Source organism: Fopius arisanus, unplaced genomic scaffold, assembly GCF_000806365.1.
Source record: "Fopius arisanus strain USDA-PBARC FA_bdor unplaced genomic scaffold, ASM80636v1 scaffold00008, whole genome shotgun sequence".
Lineage (NCBI taxonomy): Eukaryota > Metazoa > Arthropoda > Insecta > Hymenoptera > Braconidae > Fopius > Fopius arisanus.
This window is the reverse complement of record NW_011887747.1, coordinates 848,373-865,174: the sequence shown is the minus strand read 5'-3', so window position 1 is coordinate 865,174 and position 16,802 is coordinate 848,373. Positions and strand designations below refer to the sequence as shown.

General features: G+C 41.6%; 1 protein-coding gene across 5 annotated transcripts in view; it reads left to right on the top strand.

The window, feature by feature from the left end:
* Nucleotides 1-16,802, top strand: part of LOC105273925 (Zn finger homeodomain 2) — a 142,231-nt gene that overhangs the window by 73,344 nt on the left and 52,085 nt on the right. For 4 of the 5 annotated variants that reach the window (XM_011316657.1, XM_011316658.1, XM_011316661.1 and 1 more), the window contains one exon: nt 3,807-3,842. The exons of the other annotated variant lie outside the window; for it this stretch is intronic. The gene's annotated coding sequence lies outside the window, so the exon portion shown is untranslated. The remainder of the gene's footprint in view (nt 1-3,806; nt 3,843-16,802) is intronic. 5 annotated transcript variants of the gene reach the window in all.

The following is a 16,802-nucleotide window of genomic DNA, read 5'->3' as shown; positions in this document are numbered from 1 at the left end:
TTCAACTGAATCTTAAAAGAACTGCGTGAATCACCTCCTTGGCTACCCAATAATATCCCTCTAAATACCATTTTTTTTTAACGGTTTCGCATACGCGTGAAGTGTCTTTCACCTTTTATTTATTTCTTATTAATTTGAGTTTAATAAATAGTCTATTTCATCAAATAAGATTAGGCTATTTGAAAATCTTTTGCCCCATAAAAAAAATAAATAAAACATATATTTTTTTTATAAAGTGGACAAATTTGAGATATTCATGGAAATATTTATTCCGAAACAAAAAGCAAAAATTCCTTCGCTCAAATTTCATTAACCACTCCCCCGAGGAAATGGCCTCGACGCGTGGAGGATAAAAAGTCAGTATAACACATGTATGACCCATTGCCATGCCGCCAATTGCGTTTTGCTCTCAGTCCCTCGGACAAGTGTATTTTCCAAACACACAAACCCTCGAGGGGGTGGTTGGGCACTGCCGGCAACAAGTGCGACCATACCGGCCCAGACACACGTCACAGTTGAGGCTTTACCCCCCTTTTATCCCCCATCTGTGTGGTCTCGTCGTACGCTCGTTTTCGTTCACAATCGATATATCGAGCGTGTGTGACGACCACTACAGTCCTCGTTTTATCTGTCCTCTTTGCTCCCTCACCGGCCCGTCAACGACTAGTCCTGACTAGAGCTGGGGATCGAAGGGGAAAGTGAGAGAGAAGGCGCATCGAGTCGGACGTCAGCCTTACGTGGTTTGCGGTAGGCCATGAACGTGTACCTTCCCCCCAGTTGAGAGTTTTTCCACCCTCTCGAGAGGGTCACTCTATTGCCGGATATATAGCACAGTTGCTGTCAAATTTATCCCGAGGCTTAGGTGGCATTTTTTGTCACTAGGCCGTTACGAACTTTTCTGGCGAGTTTACAGTTCGAGGCAAATCCGAGCAATGTACACAATCGCCAGAAATAGTATTTTTCACGCCTATTAAAAAAAAAAAACACGGAAAAAGCACGGAAAAAGTGAATCTGACGAATGCGACTTTATAGTCCGAGTTGAAGGCGAGGATTATAACGCGCATGAGTCAGAACCACTGTTTTCGCCGTGACTATGATGCTATTTTATGTCATTGTGGCCGAAAACGCCGAAATTCTTTTCGGTTGAGTGACGAATTAGTATATTGTGCCTCTAGGGAGTAAAGTATTTTATTTCCGTGTGGCAGACGATATTTTATTCTCGTAGGGACTGGGAACTGCGATCTATAATATAATCGTACTTTCTAGTCCCTAGGTGAATAAAATATTTTTTGTCATTCCGCAGGCCGGGTTTTACCTCCAAAACGGAATTGATCTCTGGGTAACGAATGATATTATTTTTTTTTAATTAAAGATAAAGTATTTTTGTACAATAGATATTATTTTGATTACTGCAATATTAAAAGTTAATTAGATTTATGACATTTTCATTGTGAGCTGCAAAAATATTATCTAGAAATCTCAGATAGGAAATAATTCGACCTGAATCACAAATTTTATATATTGAAGGAGAGGATATGGATATTGTATCGTGCGAAAATTTGCGATTATACATTAATTATTTTTTTTTTCTAGATTTCATTCTGAAAATATCGACATATAACTGATTATCTGATGATTTTTGTTCTATAATGGAGTTAAAGATACCAAATAATAATTGGCGAATGCTTCGCTTGTAAAGTCCATATTATGAAACCAGAGACACATAAATGAAGTTCGCCCAAATCGAAATATCTCGAAGCTTATAAGACTGAGACTGAGATTCCCTATTGGTCAATTTGTACTGAGAAAATTAGAACTCCTCACACGGACCTCGCAGTAGATCTCGTTGAACCAAAAATAAATTTTCAAAACTAAAAATTCCTCTAAACGGAATCGACGAGTCATAGCAAAGTGACATTGATTAAAATTCAATGCCACGCATATTATAATGACAAAATGATATCCACGTTATATATCTTTGAGGAATACCAAGTGCATTTCTTTTGATGAGAAAATCTTTATGAAGAAGAGAACAGGTGTCTTGTTCCGAAAGTATTAAAAGAATGTCCAACATGGTGGAAAAAAAGCTCTTAAAAGGTTGTGCAAAGTTTTTTTGACCCTAAGAAATCTTTTCTTTCGCCTTGACGCGGCCAGCGGCATCTTGGTGTAGCAATGTTTTAGCGTATTGATCCAACGGGGGGGGAATTTAGTTGAGTGGTAAGGGTGTGGGAGTATAAAAGCCCAGGGTGCTGGAGGAACGGAGGTAGGGAAAAAAGAGCTGGAGTAAGATGGTCGGGCGTTGGGGAGGGCGAGAGTAAAAACTGGACGGCGCCACTTACCCGCTCATAATCGCTCCTCCAACCCTCACCGACCCTTTCCTCATCGCCCTCCATCAACTCCCTTGCGGCTGTAGTGCACTTCCACTCGACATCGCACACTAATTCTCATTTCACTACACCGATAACGGATTCCTCAATACAGCGAGCATTTACCACGTGACCAGAGGCACGTGTTACTCACACAGAGTGGCTTCATCAGAAGCCAACAATATTTTTCAAACAGCTCTTCCGTAAATTTCCAATTCCCCTGATTTTCGCAGTTTAAAATATTTAAAAAAGTAATAAAAAAGAATTTTTCAATCCGACTCGTTTGGATTGAAAAAAAATTAAATTATTGATGACTCGAATGATTTATGACGGGGGAAAAAATGGTCGTGTACCACCGTTTGAATGTTTCTATTTCCCGGTATATTGGTGTTAATACTTGAATTCAATTACCACCGATAATTAACGGCTTCGCAGTGTTAAGAATCGTTCTTGATGGCTTCAAAATTCAATATTCGTTAACTTTCCCTCAGTGGGTCGCGTGTCGTGTTGCTCGCACATACACAACTACGCTCTAAATAGCGACTAAAGGTTCTTCATAAATGCCGCAATACGAGTACATAAGGGTACAAAGCGGAAAATAATCGTACGGCTTGGTAGTGTCACGCGGGTGAAATCGACGGATAAAAGTGTACGGGGAAATAGTGTAAAACCTTTTGTTTCGATTATTACTTTGGGCACTGGACAAATGTAGAGAATAACGAGGGAGGGAAGAGAAAATGAAAGGAAGTAAATGCAAGTGGACTGAGAAGACAGTGCACCCCTCCTTACGTATGCACACCCCGTCGAATAATTGCAGTCCTCTCTCCTCAAATTATCCCGTTGTTTCCGCATTGGTTGAAGTATGAAATATACCATAATACTTGGTCTACTGGCTCTAGATCTATAGCGTGAGCTCTTGTATACGTATCACTATACGTATAGCGTTTCATTAATGTGGGGTAATAGATGTGAAAGTTTAGACTCCATTTATTGTCTTCGCCGTTCAACAATTCGCAATCGAAAAATCAACAAAGCATTCATTATTTATCATTCCGTTATCCGTTGGGAAAACAAAAATTAAAACTAAAGTGGAAACAAACTCCTGGGAGAAATTATTCTCTTCTAATAGTTCAAAAATTATGTGCAATAACAATTTCAATGAATCTACAAAAAATAGTGGCAAATTCGCTGTTTATTTGACCTCATAGTAAAGTAAAGAAACTATTTTCTAGAAATACTGAGATTATTCTTCAGTATTTAATAAAATTTTTACTAGCAATGCATAAGTTATTTATTTGATAAAATCAAATCGTTTTTCTTGAGACAAGTAAACAAGTTTATTGCTCATCACTGATAACATTCTCGAAACATATTGAAAAAATTACCACCACTTGTCCCATAAATATCCATCAACAATTTTAATCAAACTTTCTGTTCCAGAAAATTTCTCTAGTTCTATGCCATCCAACCTGATCGGTAAGCGCCAACAAAATAATTAACCTCAATGACCGATCATCACCCATTAATATGAATATAAATATTGAATTTAACGACGTTGAAGCCTGAACGTTGATGGTGCGAATTACGAGAAAATCCAGCAAGTACTTTACTCTCACGAAAGCACTGTGGAACACGCGTTATAAATGCCCATAAAAATTCCAACAAGTCCTCCAGTACAGAGGTAAACGCACAGACCCCTTCAACCCTCTCACCGAAAGAGTTTGGTCGGTATGACACCTATCTCTCTCCCCTGGCGGTTTTATCTCGCCCCACACATTGACTTTGCCGGAGGGACATAACTTGACACGTCGTCGACTTGAGCTCGTGCTCACGAGACACTCGGCATAACCCAACACCGTCATGGTGGTCAAGTACATACAACTCCACTGAATGCTCGTGTGACTCCGCCATTGCCAGCGCCGATTACTTACTCCTCTCCAGCGAATTAACGACGAATAACTGGAGAGAGAGAAAACCGGTTGTCCCACCGTACGTAGTACGCAGCTAACGACCTTTTTCCGTTTCACCCCTCGTCCACACTTTTCTTTTTATCACCTTCTTATTTTTCCCATACTTTTCCCCACTCAGCATTACCATCATATACCAGAGCCCGAGTACATGCACTCTCTCACTTGTACCGAGCAAACGAGAAATACGACGGGAATTAATCGAAGCACTGGGGCCCACAATCCACCCTGATAAAGTGAATCGTCTTCAAACCACTCTATCTGCCTTTACCCTTTTCGAAAAACTTATTCAACGAGTCACCTGGTATCGTGGATCTGACCGAAGGGAGCAAAGAAAAAAACAATAACCCCCGAAGTTTATCTTTATCGCTCGAAATTACGTTGCTCGATATTCTGAGATGGTTTACATATATATCGATACAGCCAGCCGATATCACTACTTCATGACCTGCAAAATTGTATCATCATAAGAGCAGAGAGGAAAGTGAAAATTGAATAATGCGAAATGGAATTTCCGGGGGGGGGGGGGGGGGGGGGAGTAGGAGGAAGAGTTCAATCGATATATTGAGTAGAGTATGGGCTAAAAAAGGGATGACTATTCTGTATCGGCGGGAATCACCATTTTTTTTTGTGAATTAGTCCGAAAAATTGTGCTAGTATTTATATCGTTGGAAATGCACGTATTTCGTATGAATGACGGAGGGTATCCTCAATGCAGACGTATTGTTTCGCAGACGGAAGCCATTTTTTTATTGCAGGTCACTTCCGCTCTTGTCACTTGACACACGGATGCACCGATTCGTTCTAGATGTTGAGGGACTCGCACATGTGCCACGCGTAGTATTTCTTGATTACAGTGGGATTAACTAGTGGCCAATTATCCAAGAGCAATCCGTTTCTCTTTTTGACTTGCGTAAAAAATACCTCAACTCGTGTCCCTCCTTTTTCCACCGACTCCTTCCTAAAATTTTCTGTGAGTATAATTAAAACGGATGAATTCTTAATGAACCGAATAATTAACTCGGCGATTAATAATAATTCCCCGAATTTTTATCGCGTGCTTTGTCAACTCGAAAGGAATAATATAAATACCACTGCGTTTATAAACACGCGATCTAATCCCGGGTCGGCTGGCATCGTGGGTAATTAGGGAGCGGCGTTAATTCTTCCGAAAGAAACACAAACCAAAGAGGAAAAAAAAAAAAATCAAGAACCTAAAGGGGGAAAAAATTGGAATACATTTGACAGTCGGGGGAGCGGGAAAAAATGGGGGAGTGATTGCATCGACGCAAACGTATGTCCACACGCGAGTGAGAGAGAAGCCGACGAAACAATGAAAAAAAAAGAAAAAGACAAAAAAAACCCTACGGCAGACATAAAATATGTATAAAAGAGTGAGAACGTAATCAGAGTGGGTTTTCGCCCGGTTGGGTGATCCTGATTGCGTCCCCCGTATTCCGGTAATTATTATAATTGCTCCCGCGCCCAAATCGACGCTCCTACAGGCCATTGAAACATTGTGGAAAGCCTTTCAAACATAAATTCGTGAATGCAACGAGGGATAGAAAAAAAAAAACCACAAGGCAAATTGTTTATCGATTATCATCGCTGCAATTACCCTCCCACAATTTTCTATTTTTAAAACACACTTTTCCAGTGGAAAGGGACAGTGGCTCCATTATGTCTCTCCCCCGGCGTGGTATTCCCATAGAATGACCGTAGAAATAGTTAAGAGTCGAGGGTGAGGAGAAATCATCGGCAATGATAGTAGGGAGTGAGCCCCACGCATAAATTCAACTGCAAAACTCCATTCCCCGGTTATTTTTTCATTCCACCCTCTGTCACTCACCCCACATTTATCGCAAATGCATAACGACAAATAAATGATGTGGGTTGGAGTTGAAAGAATAAAAAGGATAGAAATGGAATGAAAAGCAAGTGCATCGTCTTGTCCTCACCATTAATTTGAAAATTAACCACCCCGTTGTGAAACATCAGCGGCGGCCATTGAACATGTGGTTGGTGTATCAGCTTGTCCATATCCAACTTCACCATCCCTTACATTCGCCCTCTCTTAACAAGACACATTATAAGTTTTTTCCCGGGGGTTCATTCCACTAGCGATAGCGAGCTACATGTCCTCTCTCTTTTCCCTTCAGCCCCTCATTCTTCTCCCGGGTTTGTCTGATGTAACCAGCCCTCTCTGTTTCTCTCACTCCGGAGGTTAGTGGCCGGTGAGTACCACCACAAGTGAAGCAACCCCATCAGTGCCGTCCAGCATTGAAGTAAGAGTGGTTAAGAGTTCCGGGGGGTGAGGGGGGTCAGCGTCTCTATGGTTAATTAAACGCATAGATCACCCCCACCAGTGACCCCCAGGCGATTCAGGCCAGCCACCTTTCTTAACCCCCCCTCCCCCCTCCCCCAAGACCCAACCCACCACCCACTTCCACCAAAGCACCGGCATGTGTTCCTCAAGCTCCACCTCAGTCCCGTACCCAAAATCCGCATCGCCACCACCAGAATTTCACCAGAAAAAATCATACACTCTAATATCGTTAATTGTTTCCTCGACACAAATGAACATTTATTTCATACTAGTAATTAACGCATTGACCTTGATTGACGGAGGACTGATTTAAAAATATTCATCATGCCTCCCCAAGTAGGTTTTGCCAAATGTGGTTCTTTGAGCCAGGAGTTTGATTGAATCCTGGCATATATGTAATGTAATGGGCTCGTTATACTTGGGCCAACGCCTGGCCCTAAATTGGCTGGTTAATAATTAGGTCATTAATTAATAGCCGAATCTCGGCTGAGTACTGACGAGCCAAGACCTGGTATCCCTATTTCGGGTTCAACGCTTGGCTGAGGGTTGGCTGCCAAAAGTTCGTGGAGCATCTCTGGCCCAACAATTTCATTGAGTCAGAATATATCTGGCTAGCCATTACTAGACCAGGCTTGGCAAGAAAAACACAATAATAATAATAATAATTTATTATTGCTATTACTATTATTATTGTTATTTATTTAATTTTATAATAAATAATGGTAATGATGAGAATAAATTTGTTGCAAAAAAAAATTGTGCGTATTTTTTAAAAAGGGGCTAGGAGTTATAGTTATATATACCTTACTGTGGCAAGATTAGAGGGTTACCATTTAGAGGAATTGTTTAACTGAATTGTTTTGATATAACTATATTTTTATACTAAAAAAATTGAAAGACGAGAAAAATTTTGGATAGAGATTTCCATTGGGTGGACAGCGATTTTTCGGTGGGCACCACCAAAATTATTTATTCCTCATGCATCCTCAACAGTTTTTTCCTCCAATGTCGAGGTTTAACTTAACGATACATGTTTACAGCCACATCATTCATATTCTCATTTTATCGACTCCACCCGTAAACAACACTCAAATATATAAGATGCACTTTGGTGGAAGGGTTGGGACACACGCGTACTGCCCAGCCAATAATAATTTAACCGGCTGCAGCTTATAAACGCTCAATATTTTATTTCAACCAAGGAGAATAACGCCAGTTATTCCAAAGACTCCCTTGTATAATACTGTTCATTTCTCCACCGCCCACGTGTCGTTTTTTACTGAGAATATGCGGAGTGGAGAGAGAATGCGCGAGACCGGTGTATTTGTAAATAAGAGGGAAAGGATATACCGGTTTCTCATCCCAAGAGAAAGAAGGCGTGACCCCAGCGACACGGTTACAACTACTGTCTGGTGATTATTCCATTTGAAAATCAAATTGATTTCGATTTTATAGAAGAAATACAGATATACATGGATTACAAATTCTTGGGGCTGATCAATTCGTATCTGGAATTGATATGAAAAGATGATGATGTTGAATATCGATCAGTAGAAAAAAGGAAAGAAAAAATACATAACAGACATGACAAATACTTGTGGAATAATTTCTGAGATGGAAACTATACCGTGAACAATACTTTTGCAAACAATAGCTAAATTTTTCCCTGAAAAGGCTATAGTTGAACACGGGCTATCCAAGACGTGACGGCACTGGATTTTCCCCACATACTTACCCCAAACGTAGATAGGATATTCTTATGAATCGATGAAAGACGGTAGAGCATGCGCGGAAGAATCTTAATAACTCATACGATATACCACCCCCGGTCCATCCCTGTCCTCGTATGGCCTCTCCATATACATGCTCCTTGGGCAGCAGCTCGTGAAGACGTTCTCCGCAATATGCACGGTGGCATTCGAAATGACAGTTTCCTCCTCACTCCGACATTCCGCGCATATATTTTCATCCCTCCTCCTGCTCCACCCCAACACCACGACACTGTCCATTTATATTTCCATTTCAGAGAGCTCTCAACACCTGACACCCCCGACATCTTGATAGCCCTCTCGTGTTTTAATTAAGCCCCGTGAGTTATTCACTAATTTTTTAAACAGCAGGTGAATTGAGATCGAGTAATTAATTCCCCTTGGGGATTCCAATTTTCGGGGCCCATGTGGGCTATTGCATTCACAAATCTCTCGGTCGTATCTCCTCACGCTCTCCCTCCATCTGTCGCCCACCCTCTCAGTCGGCGTGTAAATATGTGTACAGTTTGCATCACATACACAGGTATCAAGCCGAGTGCGAACAAATTAGCTCCCTATCTGAAACAACTTCTTGGAATAGTCGTTACTCACCCAGTGAAGCGGGTTTTGTTGGTCGGGAGAGGATTGTAAAATGAGAATCGATGCCAGAACCGAGGGGTAGGAGACAGTGCAAAGGGTTGGGACTGACGGTGTGTAAAAAATAAAGTATCTCGAACTGGAAAAATAAGAATTTGGCATTTTTTGCTGGAGGAAGGGGGATAAGAGGTTCGTCGAAGGCGTGTTAAACGCGCCGTTGGATATTTATACTCGACTCCTCGCGCCTTTTTGCCCCCCACCCCCCTCCTCCCCCTGCTCATCCCCCTTCAGCATCCACCAACCTCATCTGGCCTCGGCTATCTCCTTGATTGCCCGGTCTTAATTAATTCCTCAGGGTTTATCTTCGTTTTTCTCAGATGGGATCGTAGCCCCGGACTCCTCTCACCCGTGGGACACGGCCAAACGACGAGTCTACGGTTCAAAGAACGCGCCAGGTTACCTTCATGGCTTTCTCCTTCTTCTCTTATTTATTCTCTTAATTTTTAATTCGAAATCGTAAAGTACAATGGAAATGCCCGGGAGATACCCCGGCGTTTTAACAAACTGGGTAAAATGAAAAATCCATTATTCAGGCTTCAGAGGATTAATCAATGGTTGGAGACCAGAGAATGGTCAAAACAGTAATAAAGAATTATTTATTCATGGGTGGGGATTAATCTACTCGTGTAATAAATTTTGGTTGAATGTGTCGGGTTTCCGGTGAAAAATGAAAAACGGTCTTATTCGTAATTACCTCATCTATAATTTCTTGACGTTCAGAGATACAAAATCGATTATAAAAAATATGCGTTCGATTACGATACATCCAACTATTCACCGGAAAAAAGTATTCTTTTCATTTTACGATATAATTAAAGAATAGAAAGAATGTGGATCGTCTAAATTGAGTGTCTTTGACGATGTTAAAGGTCTTCTACTGATGTTTCGAGAAACGTATAATTTCTCGCCGGAGGATAAGAATTTTCGGAATTGGGCAGAGATTGAGAGGAATTTTGAAGTGATACGCTGGAAATACAGAAGCGTCTGTGGAATATGCGTGCTAGACACCCACGCGTCACTTCGAGTCTCTTTCCCTTTCTCTGGAGCACAGAGGCCATAAAGAAAGGTAGGTCACGGTCAGGGTCTCCATAGCTTCACCTATTCGCCGGCATCTGGGTGCACGCCACCGCTTCATCTTATCGTTATCGCGTAAAAACTCGTCTGATGAATAAAGCGTGATAACGAAACAGACACACGATATTAACTCATTAACATTTCCAAGTGTTTGGAATTTTAATGAGCATTAGATTGAGCAATTTCATTCGATCGTAGGTATTCCGAGGAATCCCAGTGGGAATTCTCAACTGATCATTCTTCAATCGGCACGTTTTGTTAATTTTAATCGTTGCACACGGGCTTTCACGGGAATGGGAAGAGGGGTTGGCTCGTAAATGGACCCCAGTGTCCAAGTTCCTCGGAGTTTCAACGTTTGATACACTCGGCACGATCGAATGAATCAACAGAGACAATTAATAGCAGTCTAGACCCCCATCCACTTCATTCTGCACTCGGGCATTAACGCGAATGGATACTCACTTGGCACTGGTCATCAATGAATTAATAAAAGTCCACGGATATTTATATGTAGACTTTAGAGGGTAATAAAGAATTTAATAACGGTTGTATTAAAATTCTCTCCTGTCCGAAGTGCGAGAATCAGAGATAAGGATTCTACAATATCGAATAATATATTCCGTGTACATGCGTTTATGGAATCGTTAATTCGCGTGTAGTGGGACAGGCGTGAATAATGAAAATGTTTTTTTTTTTTCAATATTTCGAAACAATTAACGATATTTCTCGGTTCGAGAATTTATTAATCATTATTGAGGCTCAATATTGATTGCGAGATGTGTTTCCATAAAATGCGTGAGGGAAATGATTTTTCTCCCCGTTGTACAAAAATTGAGGATTAGAGATAAGGATATTACTCGGGAGATAACGTGTTTTATTTGTGTACATTCTTAGGACCCTCTGAGATAAACCGATGGATACGATCAATTATGTATTCTATATAAATTCTGAGTTGGGATGGTTGATACATAAAAATTCCACCGTCGTGTTATCGAATAGACGTGACTGGGTAGAATCTTAATCTCTCGTCTTATGGCAGAATATCTTAATAAATTTTGATAATTAGCCTTTTTCACGGCTGTATCATTTACGAAATCACAGCGTCGAGATGAATTGAAGGGGATTAAGGGACAAGTGAGCGGTGTCGAAATCTGTTCACTTTAACGAGCCCAGAGGGTTCAACCCTTCTCCTGCGGTGGCGTTTTCATGGTTTGCACAACCCTCCGACAATATTTAAGGCATGTTTCAAGGATAATTAAATGGGCAGAGGGTTAAGGACTGTCTCAGGGCATACGGCAATTCTCTAGTTTCCCCTTGTACCAACGCGCACTCACACCCCCGCTAAAATGATCACATTCAACCCGTTCACAATCCCCTCGCGGTAATAATGTACTTTTCATTAGCTTCAACTGTCCTCATTTTCATGCCACCACCCCATCAGTGTTTCGTTTACCCCTTTTAAATCCGCTAGATTCATCCCCGAATATTCATCACTCTCAACTCAACCCTTTACCGCCGCCTGTGTAACTCGCCCTTTTGCCCTTTTATCTTTTAGTCGGCTATTCAACAGGTTTTAATTGTTTCACCAAAAAGCTCTCACAGTTCTCGTTGTACAGCACTTTAATTAAGTCTCATTGAAGCGCTTAGTTCTATTCATCGAGTATATTTTACGGTTACTCTCTACATGATTGGTTAATTCATTTATTTATTGATGGATTGTTGAATTTTTTTTAAATTCAACTTCCTGTTTTTCTACACGGAGAGAAAAATATTGGAAAAAAAATGTGAGAAGTTTTGTAAAAATTAGTGTTTGAATCGTATACTTGGGGCGGACGGCGAAATCGTAAAAAGTACTACACGAGTAGGAAAATTTACTCTGGCATGTAAACCAAGGATCTTACCCATACATCAGAGGTTTGTTATTGTTATTATGTGGATGAGTCAATACGGCTGTCGAGGTAAAGTCTTGAGAACCGTGAACAGTACGGGTTTAGCACGTAAGATTTACGAGAAATTGAGCAATCTTTACGTACTTTACGTCGCTGTCATTTAGAATGTGAAATTGTCACCAGTACCTCGCTTAGTGAAAACGACGAAATGAAAAGACGATTCTCACCCCTCTTGCAGTGCTCTCACTTCAGAATAACCCTTTTGCATCTCACCTGTTGCTCCCCGCCCTCAACACCTTCCCCATCGGCGGCACACTCCACGGGCTAATTAAAGAGTGAGACAGTGGGCCCCGACTGTTTAATAGTCCACCCACCCATCGGCCCGTGCCAGGTCACACCGGGCGTTATCCCTCTCACTGTTTCACTTCCCGTTCCTCTCGGTTTCACAAGCCGAGAATTAATTAGCCCCCTGTTAACCAGCCAGAGCTAGGGTGGCAGCGCTGGGGGTTGTAAGTACAATACCCAACATCGCGACGCTTGGCGACTCATTTAGGGGATGTTTATTTTAATTTAAATCCACTGTCGAGATGGTTGGAGTAGACGACAAACCACTCGTCCACTACCTCGCTGACTTCTTATAACTTAATTAACTTATTCCCCGCTTCCTCCCTTGTTCTTATTCGTAATTTATCCAAGAGACCAACCACTGCCACCACTTTTAATGTCCTCGGGGATAAGAGGCCTTCAACGTTGACCCCTCGACTCCTTTATTATTCGACCCCCCTGGCTCTGTCTTTTTAATTTTTCCCCGGCATTCCTTTTTCTCATTATTACTCTCCTCTCGCGCTTTTAAATAAAACCATGCACCAAGGGAAGGAAAGGCGCCTCACATTATGTATCAGTGTGTATGCAATCCCCTCACCCTCCCACCATCACGCAATTATTTTCTCGTTATTTACCTCGCGAACGACCGGCGCGACGTCTAATTATCGCCGTGCAAAATAATCGGTACCACCACCCCTGTTATTAACTCGGCACCGAATACCCATTGGTGTATTTCTACACAGTCTCCTCTCTTCTGTCCTCTCCTCTCGTCCCAGAGACGCGAAAAATTTAACGTGCGGAGAATGGGGAGATGAAGATGTGTGCGAGGTGAATCGGTTCTCGCGAAATCGCTCAGGGCTCTGCATTTCTGCACGAGATCGAGTCCCCCGTCAGCCAGTACCCACAAAATCTCACGGGCATGTGCCACACGTGTCGCTTTTATTTATTTATTTTTTATTTATTTCAACAGTGGAAAACAAATTATTCACTTTGAAATTTTGCGTTTCGTTCGGCTGACAATTTAACGACGTTTGAACGTTGATTGAGGTCTTGATGATTTGTTAAATGTTAATTTTATCCCGGTAATTACTCGCTGAGGCCACCGGGGCTTACGCCACCTCAATTAATTTTTCTAACTGGAGAAAAACGATAAGAATATTTTTACGAGACTGCGGTAAAATTAAAAAGTCACTCCCTTACCGGAAGACTCGTGGATTATTCAGTTACGGCGCCTGCGGGATGAAAAAATAAAACCAAAAAAAAAAAGAAGAAAATAATGCGAGACTGTGAGGTGGAAAATGAGGAGGATGAAACAAAGTATAAAAAGGAGAGTAAAAATCCTCGCCTCATCCGGTGGGCAATTAGCCATTGTATAATTATCTCTCCTGCTGCTATTAGTCCGATCCGTCCGGCTCTTCTTCGGAAAATGGAGAAAAAAAAAAGTACCGAGGAGGTAGCCACAGCGGGGGTGGGTATCGAAACAAAGTAATTCCATTACGCGAGAAAACTTTTGGCCCATTTATTTCAATCTCCGTTCAGGTCGAAAGGGGAGAAGTGGTCGAGAGGGGGTAAAGAGGGAGTGGGTGGTAGAAATGATAAAAAAAAAATAAGGCAGATGAAAGAAAAAGGCGGGTACTCCAGAGAGGTATGGAAAAATAAGAGTTTCCTTCCCTCATTGAAATCCGGTGATAATATTTTCCAGCAATTAATGGCAATCATAAATTGAAGCCCTCGAAGAAGGATGAGAAAACATAAAGAGAGATAACTGTCCCAATCCACCCCTATTTTTTTAAATGCAGACTTTTGGCTGTGGTAAGAGGATCACAATGAGTGCAAACAATGGAGTTGAAAGAATAAAAAATAGAAGTGAAATGAATACGAACTGCGGAGGAGAGAAAAAAAATGGACGAGCGTGTCTTTTGTCTCGCAGGACATTCTGTGAATTTTCTCCTTCCTACCACGCTTAACCTCTCTCGAGATCTTTTCCACTTGGTTGTTTTTTTAAAATATATATACATTCTCGCCAGCTCTTTGATAATTATCCATAACCCTGGGCTCCTCGCTTCTCTTTTGGGCAGAGTCGCTCTTAATCTCTCCGGTGTTTCTTTCATGAAAAGCCCCTGGATGGTTTGTACGAAGTGAATGCCCAAGCCTGGCAAAATAATATTTTATACACAACAATGGAGGGGGAGGATGGAGGGGGCCACGACCCCCGTCTTGGTGATTGTTATCGGAGTAGACGTCATTGCTAGTCTCCGGATTGTAAAGGTTTGCAGAAACTCTTTTTCTTATCGCACCACTCATACGTCTTTCTGAGATAGTTAATTCTTACGTTTGCACTGTGTCAAAAATATTTTGGCCATTATTACACAACTATCATCGATGTTTAGGGAAGAGTTGTTTTTATTTTTTATATATCAATCATTAAATGAATAAATTGTTGTTATCCTAACACAAATTTCTCGTAATTCATCAGTTGAAGAGAACACAAATTCCGAACGACTAATCCTAAATTCACGGGGGCTTTCTCACGATCAAATCACCAGTGACACTTTATCATTCTGAATCTCCCAGTCATTCCAATCAACGAGATCGAGAGCCACTTCATTAGACATCCATTGGAGGCGCCCCGAAAAACCAAGGAGATTGCCTCCCCTCGGGGCCGTATCTCCACCCGCGAGGAGAAATAAATCATATTTCATCGACATCGAGCGTTGGCACAAGAGCGATGTTATAGTGACACCTATCGATCATCATTCCGCGAATAAATCCTCTCGAATTCCCCCACAATTGACCAAACCACTCATAATCCCCGCGACCTTCTCTAATCACTCACCGCGTTATCAGTAAAATCTTCGGGCGTCAGTGGTTGATCTACGACTCGACTTATCTCACCCTCAAATCACTTTTGTTTATTTATTTCCATGGCATATCCATTTTCAAACCGAGTACATTCATCTCAGTGGAGCCATTTTATTTTCATCTCGACGAGGCGTTTATTAATTTCCCATCGTAACATATGAAACAACAGCCGAAAGGCATCATCTCATCCCTCTCATTTAGCGAGGAAATTTTCCTCTCGTCTTTTTCAAAGGGTCACGGATGTCACGTGAGAATGAGGTGCACCGAGAGGCGGCTCACCGCGCGCAGTTGGTTTAAGTGCAATTAATCTTCGTTAAGTGAACGAGCATGCGAACCAACCCGCTCTCCTCACCTCACCACCACCAACATTCACCCGTTTCCTTCATATTCCGATGCTGGACCTCGTCAATCCCCATGCACCAGCTATTCTCACTGGCACGCCTCAAGTCTCCACCATTGTGTCTTGAATTTTATCAATTTTCCACCGCACACAAAGAAATTATTTATGAATCTTTGACGAATTTCTCAACCTTAGAAAACAACTGGAAACATTCATTTATACGAAAAAAAAAACCAGATCCAATTTTCAGAAATTACCATATCGTGCGCGCCTTTTTTCAATTTTTTAACATTTCTTTAATTTTTCAAATTCCTGTAATAATTTACGACTTTCCTTTGCTTTCCGCGGTGATTCAAAATATTCAAAATTATGGGAAGGGTCTTACGGTCATTTGGAATATTTCACGACATTTCGAGATTGATTTCCTTTCTCCTTTTTATATTATAAATTTCCTGCCACTTTCACCCGCAATTTTTCTACGATAATTACCAGTTGTCCCTGAAGTTTGAATTTTTATTCAACACTAAGTGCGAGCCAATTATCTCCAAGTGCATAATACGATGGAACGCACTTAGTTATGCCAAAGGCGTGTATGATGGTAGTACAGTGCACATTGAAGGTGAAATAAGGGGGTGGGGGGAGGGCTCTGTGGTAGGGGTAATCCTGATTAAATCTGAGTAATTAAGGCAGTTAACTTTCGCTTAAGTTGACTTAACGCAGTCACGCCCGCTTGCCCACCCCTTTTCGTTTACACCGTTAACGCGCGCATCAACATTGTTTTCCAAAGACGCATTATAATTTCCCTCCATTGCCTTTTTTCCCCATTCATCCAACACTTCGCTTCATCATCTCCTCCCCCTCCTCTTCGTCACCTCATCGCATATAACTCACACAAAGGGAGAGGGGAGGGATACCCCTGTCTTGGCCATTCTGTTGGTTAATTACGGGCGCAATTTGTTATGTAAATGAAACGACCGGTGAAAAGTGCCTGAGTCCTGTGTGTATACGAAACGTTATAACGTTTAGAGTGAGTAACAGGGATCGGGATGCTGATGGGTCAGAGTGAAAGAGGGAATATATGTATTTTCTGGAGTGGTGTAAGGGCCCTGAAGGTGCGGCGCATAATTAGCCTCTGCCCACGCGTGGAAAAAGAACCGAACCGGAGTGATGTTGTACTGCATTGTATGGTTGTGCGTCTCCTCAGCTTATAGTTCTCTATATATCGGTTGTCATGAGGGGGAAGGGGGGG